Source organism: Hakea prostrata, chromosome 1 (assembly GCF_041222555.1).
Source record: "Hakea prostrata isolate BN-2017 chromosome 1, UWA_Hpros_2, whole genome shotgun sequence".
In the NCBI taxonomy this organism is placed as follows: Eukaryota; Viridiplantae; Streptophyta; class Magnoliopsida; order Proteales; family Proteaceae; genus Hakea; species Hakea prostrata.
The window spans coordinates 69353057-69369885 of record NC_142600.1 but is presented as its reverse complement, the minus strand read 5'-3'; the positions used below and the strand labels follow the sequence as shown (position 1 = coordinate 69369885).

The following is a 16829-nucleotide window of genomic DNA, read 5'->3' as shown; positions in this document are numbered from 1 at the left end:
TCTCCGTTGAACGTGGCCGTGCCACCTCAAACGACTTTCTCTAAGCTTATCACTTATAGGAGCAACTCCCAGACCAACTCTAATATGATCGTTTCTTATCTTATCCATCCTAGTTTTGCCACTCATCCATCTTAGCATCCTCATTTCTGCTACCCGAGTTTATCTATATGATTCTTCTTAAAGCCCAACACTCGCACCGTACATCATAGCTGGTCGGACAACGTCCTATAAAATTTTCCTTTAAGCTTTAATGGAATACGCCGATCACATAAGACCCCGGATGCACCTCTCCACTTCATCCACCCTATTTTAATTCTTTGGGAAACCTCATCTTCTAAATCACCTCTTTTACTTATGATTGAACCTAGGTACCTAAAACAATCACTCTGAGGAATCTCTTTATCGTCAAGTATCACCACTTCATCATCTGCCCGATCATGACTAAAGTTACAAACTAGATATTCTGTCTTCGATCTACTAAGTTTAAAGCCTTTTGATTCCAAAGCTACTCTCCATGATTCTAATTTGGTATTAATCCCCACTTGGGTCTCATCAATCAACACAATATCATCCGCAAAAAGCATACACCAGGGGGCCTCATCTTGAAGTCTGCACTCGCGACACTTCACTTATTTACACTTCCAGCTGTTCTTGTTTTGAAACAGAAGACATGTTGTGGGCCTTGTGACCTGTTTTGATTCTCTATCCAATAAAAGTAAACACATTTCGTAGAAACACTTCTGAATTTTAAAACATATACACTTGCATTGCAACTCACTCACTAACTCAACATCCTCAAAGATCCATAAAACCAAAATGGGGAAAAAGTAAAAAACTATTTTGGAAGACTTCATTTTAAACAGCTACACAAACACCATATTTTGGCAGGACACTACTTTTCTGTTTATATCACTAGAAAATTGTTTATAAAAATTGAATAAGATACAAGCCCTATGCTCCTATATTTACTTGGTGTAGAGAAAAACAAAACAACAACACATGCACCAGCCGGGAATCGAACCCGGGTCTGTACCGTGGCAGGGTACTATTCTACCACTAGACCACTGGTGCAGAGATGATGGTGCTTGGCTAGATAAATTTACCCATTTGAACCCAATTGAGGAGGCAATGATTGACTAACTTTCAGTATTTCAGAACTCAAACCCACCAAATTTATAAAATTGCTTGGGTGCTGCGCAATAACTGTGCTGCGAACACCTTGAGATTGAGATCTCGACCAAGATTTCGATCTCGACCGTCCGTTTTTTAAAAAGTGTTTACACTTCGTCGAGCTCCCAAATTTAGAGGGTTTATTCATTCATGTTATGGGAAATCTGTTTCTATTCATTGCAAAGCTTCAAGTGTTGATAGCCCTTGGTCATATAAAATCTGAATTTTCAGGAGGATCAGTTCAAGCTCTGCCAGGTCCGAAAGTCAGAATTTTACAGTGGTTTTATGATAGAACTGGTGGATACCATCCATGCAAACCAGAAGGAAGGTCATTCATTCAGATTTCAACCTCTTTAGTCAATCTCTTCTACTAACATATGAAAAAACAAATCTTAGGAGTAAGATTGTTAGATGGGAGTGTCACTTATTCACAGAAGCACCATTATCCAGAAAAAGAAATGAGAAACCGATGGCATATCTGGGTGGAACTTGTGGGTGCATGAGATGAAATTGGATTCACCTCATTCTGGGTATTGCTCTCTGAAAGAAAACAGGACATGAGGACACTAAGTGACATCACAGTAGGTAACAATTTGAACACGAGCATGTATTATTCTCTCAGGAAGTTAATTGATGCAACAAAATTTCATGTAAAACTATGACTCCCTTAACTTCCATGTAAGAAGCTTACACATTTTCTCCTGGATCATATGATAACCTGTAGACTACAGTCAATTTAATCATAAGAATAATTAAAGCAACAAGAAGGGCGAGGCGTAGAGGCTAAAAGCAATGATTTCATCAGCTAAAACCCAAACAGTTGTCTTTTCTTGCAAATATATATATGGGGCCTGCTACTTTACTTATAATATGTTTAGGGTTGCATCACATATATATTTCCTAGAAATTAAGTGAGAACTACTTTGAGATCTTTCTCCCTTCTACCTTATTCTTATAAGGTAAAAGATCAGTATGTATTTATGAAATCAATTCAGCCACAAGCATGATACATCGATAGAATCATTTCAGCTTCAAATATAATGCTTTTATATTGTCATCTCTAAAGAAAAATACTTTTAAGACAGCAAGCATTTCCTGGTTTCCTAAAAACAAATTTTTTATACCAAAAAAATAATAAAAAATTTTTTTTCTCTGCGTCTGCCGGGAGTCGAACCCGGGTCTATTGCTTGGAAGGCAATTATCCTAACCGTTGGACTACAAACGCTGATGCATTTTTTTTAATTTTTTGGAGTTATTTGATTATAATCAACTAAGTGATTCTAAACTTTCCACGTTCAGTTTCACAGAGACTGAAATATCATCTGTTTCAAAAGCATCCCATGTCTCAATATTTATTCGAGCTTCACTTTGATTGCTGCTAAAAAGAAATGACAAGTTGTCATTTAAAACTAATCAGCTCTATTACTTACTAGTATAACTGCATTTGGTCTTAAAAAAAGAAAACCCAGATAGGCACTTCCCTCTACTGCAGTTAAAAGTTTATTAGCTATAGTTTTTATTTCTGCTGGTACTGAGTATTAAAAAGCTTATCCTCACTAATGGAGTCCCTCTATCGTGGAGTCTGTACTTATCTCATTATCTCATCTAGTTAACGTTCTTTTCCTGGAGACCTGCTCTAATTTGCGGTTTCGCAGTTGTAGTAGGGAGTCTAGGGAGGAAAGTGGCTTGTAATCAGATCTCTTCCAATAAATAACATCTGAGAGGTGGAAGCAACCATCAGTTAATTGTTGATCTCTTTGACAGACTCGCTTTCTCTCCTATAGTCTCTTACTCTCTCTCTTTCGATTTTTGTTTTTCAGTTCTTATATTTTGACGTGTGATTGAGGATGGACACTGGTGTAATGGTAAAGTTGCTCAATTATGACCAACTTAACTGTTCATGGGTTTTAGTTTGGGAGCAGCCTCTCTCCAAAAGCAGCTGAAAGGCTGCAAACATTATGACCCTCCTTAGACCCTGCAATGGTAGGAGCTCCATGCGCTGGGTACAACCTTTTTTTCTTATGGTTAAACACATACAACAACTCAGTCTTGTCCAACTAGATGGGATTCAAAGCCTGAGACATGCAAGAAATCCAAGCATAGTTGTCATGGCATCTAGTGACCAGGTCAGTAACCTAGAAGAAAGCTGAAACCAAGAAGGAGAACAAGGCACCTGGATACCTAGGTAACACCTTGACAACAGTAAATTGAACTTTTCAAACATCTTCACTAGAACAGTCTAGTGATCAACTCCAGGGCAGCTCTCCTAAAATTCTAGCTAGACAGTGATTCTCTTTCTACTAGTCCATCTTTTGCATATATTTCTTGTCTGAAACTATTCTCATAGCTAAATCCTAGATCCATCTTAAGCTAATGTGTCACTACTCCATTCATAGACCATGATACCCTTGGGCACCTGGTCTGTTGTATTTCAATTGTAAGGATAACTGAATCCACTTTTTTTCTGGTCATACTTGTCCTGTTGTAAGCACATTTTCTACTCCTCCAATAGAAGTTGCTTTTAATTAGCAAAAAGAATCAAGCAGGAAAAGAGGAAAAAAGCAGTTCTCATGCCCATGAGAATATGAAACAACAGAAAGCTCTGCTAGGGTGTCTGGTTGTGAGGTTCTAATTGTACAATATCAGTGAAAAGAAATCAGAACCTGTGCATGTGTGGAGAAGAAGATGAGAAGAGAACTGGGGAACACACAGTTTGGATCAGAATACCCAAAACTGTGATTCCTATTCTTAAATCATTAGATATTATATTAAAGGCAGGCTTATGCATATGCATGATTACAAATAAGCCTACCAATTAGAAGTGTGTGACTAAAACACCCTTAGCCTGTAACATCTGTCTAACAGTAATATTAGTGATGATGAAAAGAATACTCAAAATTCTGTAGGGTAACATAATTCAAAGAAAGCATGTAAAAGGAAAACTTGTCATTGACATTGTGATGACAAATTTGAAATGCAATCCAACGATTAGTTCAATCATGATAATTGTTAAAGCAAACATGAAGAATAGAAAAGGAAGCAACGAGACATTGATTTAATATGATTCACACACCAAAATGATGTGCTACATCCATGGGCAAAGCTGTAAGATAACCCATCATGTGATGGAAGAAAATACAGCAGGGAGCTCTCAAGAACACCCAAAGCTTGATTTAAGAATTCTTCCCACGAACCCTAACTCAATGCATTCTGGACAGTCCATAAAGAAAGAGTGAGAATTTTATATAACAGACAAAAAGCAAAGGTTGTTTGGGATGGGTATCAGGAAGGTTTGGCTATAACCAAAATGCAAAAAGATTAGACCTCAAAGTCATTTTGGACCTACAAGATGACTAGCAGGACCAGAGATTCAGTAGTAGGATTGCTGATTGGCTCCAAATTGATGGTAGAAACTCAATGTTGGTGTTGTTGATTATTTACTTTCAATGCTTTTAGATCTTTTAACCTTTAAATACTACACCTTCTACTTACCCAAGAAAAACACTACACTTAATTCTTCCTAGGCTACCTAGGATAGCTGCGCAGGCTCTCACTGCAGTTGAATAGGCCAAAACCTATCTTGGTTGGAAGATAAGCTGTGATACTAGAGTCTGCACTTGCGACACTACACTTATTTACACTTCCAGCTCTTCTTGTTTTGAAACAGAAGACATGTTGTGGGCTATGTGGCCTGTTTTGATTCTCTATCTAAAACAAGGAAACACATTTCATAGAAACACTTCTGAATTTTATAACATATACACTTGCATTGCAATTTACTCACTAACTCATCCTCAAAGATCCATAAAACCAAAACGGGAAAAAAAGAAAAAAACTATTTCTGAAGACTTCATTTTAAACAGCTACCACAAACACCATATTTGGCAGGACACTACTTTTCTGTTTATATAACTAGAAAATTGTTTATAAAAGTAGAATAAGATGTAAATAAGCCCTATGCTACTTCCTATATTTACTTGGTGTAGAGAAAAATAAAAGAACAAAACATGCACCAGCCGGGAATCGAACCCGGGTCTGTACCGTGGCAGGGTACTATTCTACCACTAGACCACTGGTGCAGGGATGGTGACACTTAGCTTGATAAATTTAGTTAGTCGAAAGCTTACTACGTGTACCTCTACACTTTTCATGTTACTTCCTTTTTGTGTGGAACTGGTGTTCTTGAGCCACACTTGCCATACCATTCAGAAAGCAGGAAGAATTGGAAGCATCAATCTACATGGTAGTCAAGTACTCTACTACTTTTGACCTTTTATATTAGAAAAGTTACTGACATTGAGATCCATCTTTCTCCTATCCATCCCTATAGTACCTCTGGAAAAATCAATCAGCCAACTTAGTTCTCCATAATCATTCCTCTGCATTAACATGAAATCATGTGATCCCATTGCTCATATCATTCCTGTGCATATGTTAGATGAAAATGCACACTTCTTTATTGGTTGATTAATAATGAATTTTATTAGCTTTTACTGATGCACCCCCAAGAATGCAAGTGTGCACCCTAGAAACATTTAACAACATTTTGTTCCAGAAGAGGATGGGGGCTGTTTTGTTAAGTGATTTGTTCAAGCTCTCCCAGGAATTTTTTTCTTGTGAAAAGTATGAGGCGATCTTCAAAACGAATGAGAATATTGGTATGGTTATATAAGTACAGCAATGAAAGCATATTGTAAATGATAGATCATCAGGTAATAACTGGCAGGCCACATTTGATATTCTGCACTTACAAGCTGAAAACAAACAGAATGCCATTCACCCATAATAATAATAATAATAAAAGACAAAAACAAACAAAGAAAGTTCATTGATATGCAGACCAAAGAAGACAGAAAGATAATTAGAAATATGTAGTTGAATAAAACCATAAAACTCAAACATCTCCCCCTCCACCCACACAAAATAACCAATCTCCCCCCCCCCCCCAAAAAAAAAAAAAAAAAAAAAAAAGGGAAAAAACATGATTGATAAAGCAAGTCTCTTCAAAAAAATGTCTTAGAGCTTATGGGTTTATTAATTACACTAACCAAAACAATTCCATGAAAGAAACCAGAGCTCCAAGATTAACGTCAAACAAGATTATACTACCAAGTCAAGTTCCTAACAGTATGAAACTAGGAAAGGAAAAACACGACTGATAATGAAGGTTAATATCACCACATAAATAATTACTCTCCTTCTGCAGAACTATATGACAAAGAACAAAGAGAGTAGAAAATAAATATAAGTCAAATGCCCCCTCTAAAGATAGACGCGCTATTTGTCACATCCACCCAGCCGGTACCCTACCTGGCATACCCGGGTATGTGATCCACAGTCCAAGGACAGAAGCGTCAATAGGACACTCCTAAACCCAGTTTATACCTAAGCAATCACATGCTTATTTCCATCATATCATATATCAGTGATACATCATCATATTGAAAAATATGTCATAACATCACATGATCAAGTGTATAAGTAAATGACAAGAATAAATTAATAGACATGATAAACAAAGTAATTAAGTATGGTTCTACTGTCATAAGGTAACTATAGTAGTCATATGATGTCTAAAATCAACTAATAAACTAAGCCTACTAAGTTGCCAACAATAGTGTAAAAGTCATACAGTCTATGATATATGGCGATAACCGTCCTTACCTTAAGCTGTGATGATGATGATCCAAAAGTCACAAAAGAATGATCCAATGATGGTATTAAGACCCTAGACAAACATAAATGAAAGATTAGAGAAGAAATCGGGAAAGTCGGAGGTCAAACGAGTCAAAACGGGTCAAAACACAGTTCAGCAGCATGCTTGGTCGATGCTCCAATGTCGATGGGATCGACCAAGCAGGATCGACCAAGGACAATCTCGGGCTGCAAAGTGTATTTTGGTGATTTGGTCCGAAATCGGTCTTTCGGGGCTCGAATCAATCCGAAACTTGGAGGGATGATTAATAACAGTATAAGAACACATCTAAGCAAGTAATCAACATCATCTAATGGTTTAATTAAAAAGCCCCAAATCGAAATACTAAGTTCTAGAGACAAGGATCATAGCATAAATGAGAAATCAATATAATTGAAAGGGAAGTTAGGGAATTAGTTGGGGAATGGGTTAGGAACAAGATTACAATCATTTACAAGCTATTAATTAGGCTAATCATACTCCACATTTCAGTTTAGGACAAGAAATCAAGTTGCTAAGCAAGTAATCATGGTAAGGCATATACAATGATTATAATGAAAGTGAGGTATAGCAAGAATGAAGGGAAAACAATGTAAATAGGAGGAGACACTCATGACAAGGTGTTTGCAAGGTTGCAGCACCTTGGCCATGGTCTCAACAGTAAGAATAAGAAGAGGAGTGTAGGATAGAGAGCAAGAGAGAGAGTCATACCTTAGGAGTTGATAATGGAGGCAAGAGAGAGTGATTTGCAATGATTAGAGTAGAATATCCTTCACCAATATAGGAGGAGTTTTGGGGAACCTTCTCCACGTTCTCAGGTGTTGCAATGATTAGAATAGGGTTCAAAACACGAGGCTAGCATAAATAGGGTGTGGAATATTCCAAGGGAATCATTAACTCGAATCTGGGCAGCCTTAGTCGATGGGATCGACCAAGCATAGTTCAGCAGAAAAATCAGCAATAGTTCAGCAACTTCGTACAGGGATTCGGAGGGCTATACGGGGTCAAATTGAGTGGGGTTTTCTTCTACAAGTCAATCAAGAAGTTTAGTTTCGGGAAATACCTTCGAATCGTGCACGGGAGTTCATTAGGTACTTCAACTAGTTTACCCCTCTTTGATGCACAGATTTTCATTAAACACTGACAATGTACTCAAGTAAGGGGCATCATCGTCAATGTCCATGGGCTTGGACTCCGACACTAAATCATCAACCAGTAGGGTCCACAAGTCTTTTCTATCACCGCTTCAGGTCTTCGGACCTACAAACATCAAGGGTTCCGGGTCAGGGTAAGGATAGGGCTGGATTTCACACTATTAGCTTCATAAAGAGAGCACAAAGGATGAAAATAATAAAGATGCAGCAGCAAGGAATGTTGCCAGGACCAGAAATCTGCAGGTGGAAAATCAACAATATCATTTGTACAAGGACGCTCCATGCAATGCACAGCACCAAACAAAAAACAGCAAAGAAAATAGTAGTGCCTCTAACAAGAAGTTTGTAACAGGATTTTAGAAACAACTCAATAGACTAAATCTAAATCCATATAGATGACATCATTGTAAGTCCACATGTCATGAGAACCCAAATAAAATATTAACAACTTACTCTAACCATGCAGAACACCTTTGGAGTCATCCCATGCAAAAGGCCAATATTTCCACCCAAAGCAGGGAGAAGAGAACTGTCCGCCAACAGCATAATCCTGAAATAAGCCAGCTTGAAGAAGGGGGATATCATGTAATCAAACAGCCAAGCTTTGCAAGTCATTGTATTCTTCACTTACAAATAATTAAATACAATTTAGAAATAGAGAGCTGCAAGACATCCCTGAAAAATAAGAGCTTCAATTGTGACATGACCATGAAGAATATTGCTGCCATTCCTCTCCATCAGAAATGTAATAACTTGGTACAAGGAAGAGGAACAACTTGAACTTGGTAAAAGATAGCAGTCAAGACAGAAAATGCAGAACATAAATTGGTTAAACAGATATAAAAGGATTACAAAAAGGAGCCAAAAAATAAGTCTAACAATTTTGCACCACATAGCTGCAACAGATATACAGGAATTTTGTTAAATTTGGAGTCTATTTTAATAGAAATATGAGCTTTGGATTTCTATATAGCTATTTCAGATATAATTTGCACCATGACACATCACATATAGAGTATTCCTCCATTGTAACTTGGAAATTATGCAACAGTAGCACATAAATTGATAGTTTTAAGCAGCCCTCCAAGAACAGCAATAGGTCCCACAACCTTCAACTGAACCAATAATTAGGGTTAGATTGACTTCTCCCAGAAAATGAAAGAAAAGAAAACAAAAAGGGAGCAAAAAATGCACTACAATTTAGATTCAGATTTTCCAATCACTAAAAAGCCATATCTATGCAACTAAAATGTTTGCTTGGCTCTGGTAACATTTTCTTCCCCTACCATATACAAAACCATAGGAACTCTAAAAATGAAAACAGATTCAAGGAAAAAATGGACAAAAAATAGAAATGAAGTATAATGTAACCCTAAGCTTGAGGTTGATCACCATCGTAAAATTCCTTTGCACCCTAAGCTTGAGGTTGATCACTATCGTAGAATTCCTTTGCAAGCACCATCTCAAAGATCTTGGTGATGCTCCTCTCCTCTGAATCAGGAGGTGAGGCATCCACAGTCAAAGACAAACACTCTTATGTAACTTGAATCATTCATAAGGCATTTTCTCAATTTAGATTTGAGGAAAGATTAGAAGTAAGAACACATTTGAGGGGGAACAGGGGATCAAATCTGGCCTACCGACCTTGATACAAATTGGGTCAAATTGGTTAGAATCAGTCCTAAGAAACCAAAATTCGACTTCAAAATCCAAAAAAATAGAGATTTTCAATGCTTTAAACATTAATCGGCCGTGACAAATCAGCAAGAATCATGGTCAATCGCAGCCAATGCTAGCATAGAGCACCATGAAGACCCTTCTGGGATTGATAAAGTCACAGAGTAATTGTTGTATTTTTGAATAGACTGCTAATTGACTTCGATTGGAATCAAAAGAGAGCTGCAGATCAAATTCCAAAAGTGTCTTTAGTTTCTCCCTTTTTAAGCCCAGGTTAACTATTAAGGATAAGATACTATCCACAAATTTGGAACCAATACATCACTCCTTTCTCAGTAACACTGCTTCTTAAAACCATAGTTTCAGATGTAATGCAACAGGCTGATTGACCATTTAAATCCCATATCTGCATTTCATATCTGGAAATTTACATAAACAACCATGTGAATACTCTTTGCATTCAAACCGATGGTTTACAATATAATAAAATTTCCCAGTACCTTGTTGCAATCTGCCTCTGTCACGGCATCTCAAACATCTGCTTCACAACCACGTACCAAGTCAATAGTAGTCCACAACTAGCAGAAAAGGAAAGGCAAAGAACTCACATCCATGAGCATCTCCTCTATAACTACACCAGCACTCTTGTCAATGTTTTTCAGGGTCATTACTTCACCAGCCACAGCAACCATGTTGATCACAATCCCATCTGCACAAATTTATTCAGTTAGTCCAAACGAATAAATCATCGAAACAAAACTAAGAACACAAACAGGATGCCATGCGCCTCAAGTATATAAATCATCGAAACAAAACTAAGAACACAACAATAAAAGTACCTAATAAACTTAAAATTTTGCTAAACAGGGGGGAGTCACTGTTCAACCACATGCACTCGGCAATGATTGTTGAAGGACGCCAAAGAAGGACTGGTACCAGTTATCCTTGTCTATGAAAAGCACAGTTGTTAGTTCAGAAGATTCAGTAAACCAAGTTGGAGAACCAATAATCATTGCACCAATTGATGATGAATAATTCATCAACTTTAATGGAATCACATTACAATGAATTAATTAACCAAGCTACTTTCACTTATTGGAGTGATAGGAGAAGAAGAAGCAGATGTAAAGTACTCTGAACAAGGGGCACCTGAAGAATAAAACCCAGAGGCATTATATGCAATCCATTTCACATCCCTATCTATTTTTCTTCTCAGTTGTTGGATGTGGGAATCATCTGGTCTAGAACGATGAAATATTTGATACAATGACTAAATATACAGCAGACAAGTGATCTGATTAATGTACAAGTTGCACAGATAACAACATGCAAGTCCTGGATATTGGCAAACTGTCCTAAACCAAATAAACGGCTGAAATGCAATCATGACAATTTCTCATACGGAAGATGTATAGAGATAATCCAATGAGCTTGGAAGCATTAATGCAAGTAAAATATACATATAAAACATGGAATATATAATCTGCATTTAACCTAGAGAAGCTTCACTTTTTTAGTTGGTAAGTCATGATTTATCGAAACATGAGCACAAATAGATGACTCCCCCAAAGGTACTTGAGGTAAGCAATCATCTGTTACAACAATCATAAACAGCTCATGCTCTTCATTTCCAGTTTCATGGTATACTTCCCCATTAGCATGAAGCTTGTGGCTCAATTTCACGGTTGCTTGATGGAATTTGCCCAATTTCAGCATGCGTTCAGCTTCAGCCAAGTCACTGTACTATAATGTGAAAAGAAAATATTAAAATACAGGCCAGACAATTATTCAAGAGCAAGGAAGGAGTTATGCTGGATAAGATTAAGTTGCCAGACCATATTTATCAGATCAGAACCATCAGCTCCACAAGGAAACATTTAAAGAACAAAATGCAACATCTGAATGAACTAAACATCTAAAGCTGCATAAAAATTATCAGGTACCAAAGGCAAAGGAAATCATAATTAAAGGTTAAAGTAAACTGGAAAACAGACTGGATAGTCTAGAAAAATGGGATACTTTCTTTTAACCACAAGCTCAAGTAGGTCATTCCAATGGCCTGAAAATTAGGTAGCTATATGAAGGCACAGGTAAGTAAAATGAAGCTAAGTGGATTCTGGTTGACGTAACTTGAAACCCTAAAACCATATAGATTCAAACCACTCACATGGTTGCATGGGCAGGCCAAGTAACCTCTGTGGTTCAGAATCTAGCAAAAAGAGAAACCCCAAAAAGTTGCAGAATTTACTTGTAAATGCATTTGTAGACTAACATTTATGAGTATTCGTGTAAACCCAAGAAGTTGGGACCAGTCAAAATTTAGTAGAGTTTATCACCAAAACGCTTTAAACAGTCAAACTCGTCGCATACCAGAGAATACAAGGAAATACTCGTCTAACTTGATCTTCGGAGGTGTTACTCACCAACCCAGTCGAGCACATTCTTGCAGGAACATCTGATTGTCTACACTTAGTATGATTTTGCAGCAACAGGCGGCATTGTTGGGCCAAACAGAAAAGCTCCTCTGAGGAGAGAGACATTGAGGTCTTCAAAGAGAGTGCCTCACTGCTAATAAAGCATTGAATCTATACATCTTTGATTCACCTTCTCCTTCAAATGTTAGTTTACACCCGCCCCCAATATTAGTCCTTCATCATAAGTTTTCGCGGCTACAATCACCATCAACGAGAAAGAATCTTCCATTGTGGAAGAGGAGGTACTCATGAGAAAAGAAACAGAGGAATGAAATATTTAATAATACTTCCCTAATATATATGAGTTAAAGCATTAATCTCAACGAAATCATTAAAAGATTCCCAGTGTATTTTAAGATGCGAGTCAAGTTCTTAACAAAACCAAAAAATCAACCAATTCTTGAAGAAATATAAAAACCAAAACATTTGTGTTTCGTTTTGTTTCAACACTTCAATAAACGAAGAGATTCTAAAAAACAAAAATACCCAGAACTATCGAGAGATTCTTTCATCTTCCATCACCACCGACACCCCTGCTGCTGCCGGTCTCTTCCCTACCGTTAAGCCCTTCAGGCAAAGTTTTTGAAGGTGGAGTCGTCATTGTCGGAGGTCTACAATGGGAGTTGCGAGAACATGGAGTTTTTTTTTGGAATGTCCGGCACCGGTGTCTTTGGAGTGAGCAGGGAGTTTTGTTTGTAAATTTGAAAACATTAAGTGAAGTTTTGTAAAATAAAAAAACCTTATATTTCTATTTAACCCATTGGTAAAAATAGGGGGCGTAAATGGATAATCGAAATCCGCTTCCCCATTCATCAAGGGGTATCCCTATTTGTCTAATTACTAATAGGATGCCCTTATAATGTACCCCTTGCTTATCGATTATTATCCGTCCGATTAAGTTACTTATTTAGATTTATTATTCTTATTTTTATAATATTTTTAATAATGATATGTGACTATTCTTTTAGATTTTCTACTAAAATAGCTATAAGTTGTTAAATTCTTAAATTTCAAACTAGTCCTCACAAATAAAAGGGTAAAGATGTAAATAGGTAGTCGAAAACTTGTATTCAATCTGTATTCATGCCCATTTAGAAGAATCTAGGTAAGAAAATAAATATCCGATTATCATCCAAATCCGATAGAATCCGTCAGAAAACCGATAGGATATTATCAGAATTCGTTTGAATATAATAGGATGCGGATATGGTATTACCACTCTCCGATCCGAATCTGATCCGTTTACACCCCTAGGTAAAATGGACATTTTAATTTCAAAATTAACTGAAAAGGACTTTGGGTGACTTGTAATTTCTCAAATTGACTAGTGTGAGCAACAAGTAATTTCGACCACCTAAGTGGGCAGACTAGAGTTTAGGTCCAACTTAAGTGGACAACATGAAAAAACTCTTCATTTTATCTTGGAGATGTAGATTCATTATTGATTTGGATGGTAGAATTAATACATGTAAAACCCTTAAGGAGGGTATCTTTAATGCAGCTTAAGTCTATCATATAATAATTTGTTGATTCAAGATATACTGATGGTTTCAATTTTTACAAGCAAATTTCCACATAAGTTGCTGTACAATTTCCCAATCCATCCCAAACCAATAATCCAACCAAGTTCATGCCCTCTACCAAGAAAGTCCAAATCATTTGGAGGGCTTGACTCATATCCTCAAGAGAATATAAAGATGGATTGGGACACCAACCTAATGAAGAAGACTTGAACCCTTTGTAGGAGCACTCCCATGAGGATGAAGCTCGGGAAAGAGCATTACTCGGGAACATCTAGAGCCATAACTGGAAGGGGCTCGAGAATCTAACACAACATCCACTTTATACGAGATTCTCGATGCCATATCAGTGTGAATGACACGTCAAATGAAGAATTTGCTATACTATTATGGTAGTTGAATATCAGGCTGAGACCTATGCCAATTAGAGTCCGATGTGTTAGGCTAAAACAAGATCAATACCAACGTGGAAGATCCAATGGACTTTCTACCACATGTTACTCTATATAAACCCTCTATCTACCTCTGTAGAAGGTAACTAAATACAACTAAACTAACTCGCTACAATTTACTTTTACTTTTGCTTGCTTTTTGCTCTTTCGTTTTTGTAACTTCTCAATTCTAAGCCCTTATTTACCCCCAAAAAACAAAAATATCTAAGCCCTTAGTCCCTCATTTAGTGGGGATGGTGTTGCTTTATTAATCTAACTTGACTATCGAGGGTGGCTACCTGACCACCATGGTTAGCTTGCTCTCACTATTTGTTTTTGTAAATAGATTCTAAATCCCTGAGGTTCGACTGAGATTCATCGAGAAGGTTAGATTTGAATGTGACACAAGCAGATACTTAATTTTTAGCTTATCATTTTCCCTAAAGTACATGTGATCTTCTATTGTCAAACATAACAAAACCGTTTAATTAATTTAGTTAATTAAATGGTATAAATTAGTTAATTATGGGTTAGACACCTATCTTAAGCTAATATGTCACTACTCCATCCTATAATACCCTTGTGCACCCTTGTAAACTATAAATACTAGGTGTACTTCCTAGGCTAGCTAGGGCAGCTGCAAAGGCTATCACTACAGTTGAATAGGCCTAAACCTGCCTTGGTTGGAACATAAGCTATGATACTAGAATCCACACTCTTTAACAAAACTCATGGAATAAGATTACAAAGACCAATTAATCATGAAGAGGAAATGTGCACTAATTTCATGTTTCCATCTAACATGGCCCTCCTAGCAAGCTCATCAAGTACTACTGTATTAGCTAACGAGAAATATGAGAAAAAACACAAAATTGAAGCTGAGACTGTAACATAAAGATATCATCCAAAATGGGTTGAAGAAAAAGATGAGCTGAGTAAGCATTTCTACTCAATGGACCAATCACCTCCATGCAATCAAGACTTCAAAATGATCTTATCCAACCCTTTCAGAATAACCTCTTGTAAAGCTCTTCATATAGAAAGAGATTCCCCTTCTCCTGCACTGAAAAAAGTTGCCTTCTCTGCTACAGCAAAAATAAGGCAGCTAAGTTCATTCCTACATATCACTCCAATGCCACCAATTGACTCTCCTTTTTTCCAAGAAGCATCACAGTTTACCTTAAGCCACTGTTGCCCAGGAGGAACCCAATTTTGCTCCCGTGGTGAGTGAACATACTATTGAGTACTGTTGGGCTTTCTTACTTAAGCATTCACATAATCCTCAATTGCCTTTTATGCTCTATGTAAATGTCAATTGGGTCTTCATTTTTCCCAGAAAAAAACCAGATTATTTTTTGCCAGCCAAATATTCCAAGCTATGAAACCAGCCATGCTTTTCAAATCTGATAATTTTTCTTTACCCATATGTTTTCAATCTGCCCAAGATTCTACCAATCTGTCCTCAGGAAAACATAGCAATAGAAAACTACCATACCAAATTACCTGTGCAAAAGGGCAATGTAGTAAGATGTGCTCTAGGGTTTCCACAAGATGATTGCACCAAGGATAAGAAGAGCCGAGAGAGAGAGAGAGAGAGTTTCCTTACAGTTAGGCTTTCTCCTGAAACTATACCTCCATCACAAGCCCTCCACAAGAACATTTTAACTTTTGGCAATATCTTTAAATTCCAGATTTCCTTCCAAACCGATGGTGGGGTCATCTCCCATTGACCTTGTGATGAAGTAGAAGGTTGCATAGCATTCTTTTTGGTTCGCTCTTCAAGTAACATTGTATATGCTGACTTAACTGAATACTTGCATATTTGAAAGCCCCCCAAACCAATTTTTTCATTTGTTACAAACTAAGGGAGATGAATTTTAAGGACAGTTGCAACTTCATTTGTTGTAAATAAAGCTTCCAGCAAGACTTTCTTCCATTTTCTTGTAACATGATCTATCAATTCCGAAATTTTTTGATAGGAAAGGTTAGTACCATCAGAATGTTGAACCTTATAGCCTTCCACCGATGGAATCCATTTATACTCTAAATATCAATATCTTCATCATTACCCACCTTCCATATCAATCCTTATTTCACCACTTTAAGACCTTACAAAATGCTTCACCATCCCCTCTCCCAACTGTGCTTCTAATACAGAGGTGCTAGGAAAACAATTAGTTTTCATCATCAGAGCCCATGCATTCACTAAGTTCTGCAAACAATCGCCGTGTTGCTCGAGATAATAGAGCCTTATTATGTAGCTCTGTGTCTTTAATCCAAACATCTATTAGCTTTACTTTGGACTATTTTATCCCATGCAATCCAATGTACTGCTTTACCTTCACTATTACCACCCTAAAAGAAATGAGAGAGCTGCTGTCTAGTTTTTTGATGAAATGACTTAGGGATCTTGTAATGCATTCCAACATAATTACTCACAGGTTGGGTTGAGGCCTTGATAAGAATCTCTCGACAAACATGTGTGAGATTGTGCGCATCCTGATAAGTTCTTTGTGTGTCTTTCCTCCAAATCATGAAACACCTAAGCTTTGTTCACTCCCACATCCATTGACATTCCCAAGTATTTAGTTGGGCCCTTCTCATATCTAATCTATAGAATGCGCCCAAACCACCTTTTAATTCTGGTAGGAGTATTAACACTGAATGTAAGCACTGATTTTTAATTATTGACTTGCTGTTCACTAGAG

At 37.2% G+C, this 16829-nt stretch overlaps 3 non-coding genes across 3 annotated transcripts; all 3 read right to left on the bottom strand.

Annotated features, from left to right (window-relative positions):
* Positions 1-1000: 1000 nt before the first annotated feature.
* Positions 1001-1071, bottom strand: TRNAG-GCC (transfer RNA glycine (anticodon GCC)). Its single transcript has one exon. It is a non-coding gene; the product is annotated as a tRNA-Gly (tRNA).
* A 1252-nt stretch (positions 1072-2323) lies between these two features.
* Positions 2324-2395, bottom strand: TRNAG-UCC (transfer RNA glycine (anticodon UCC)). The gene has a single exon. It is a non-coding gene; the product is annotated as a tRNA-Gly (tRNA).
* Positions 2396-5178: 2783 nt separating this feature from the next.
* On the bottom strand, positions 5179-5249 carry TRNAG-GCC (transfer RNA glycine (anticodon GCC)). Its single transcript has one exon. It is a non-coding gene; the product is annotated as a tRNA-Gly (tRNA).
* Between the last annotated feature and the right edge of the window lie 11580 nt (positions 5250-16829).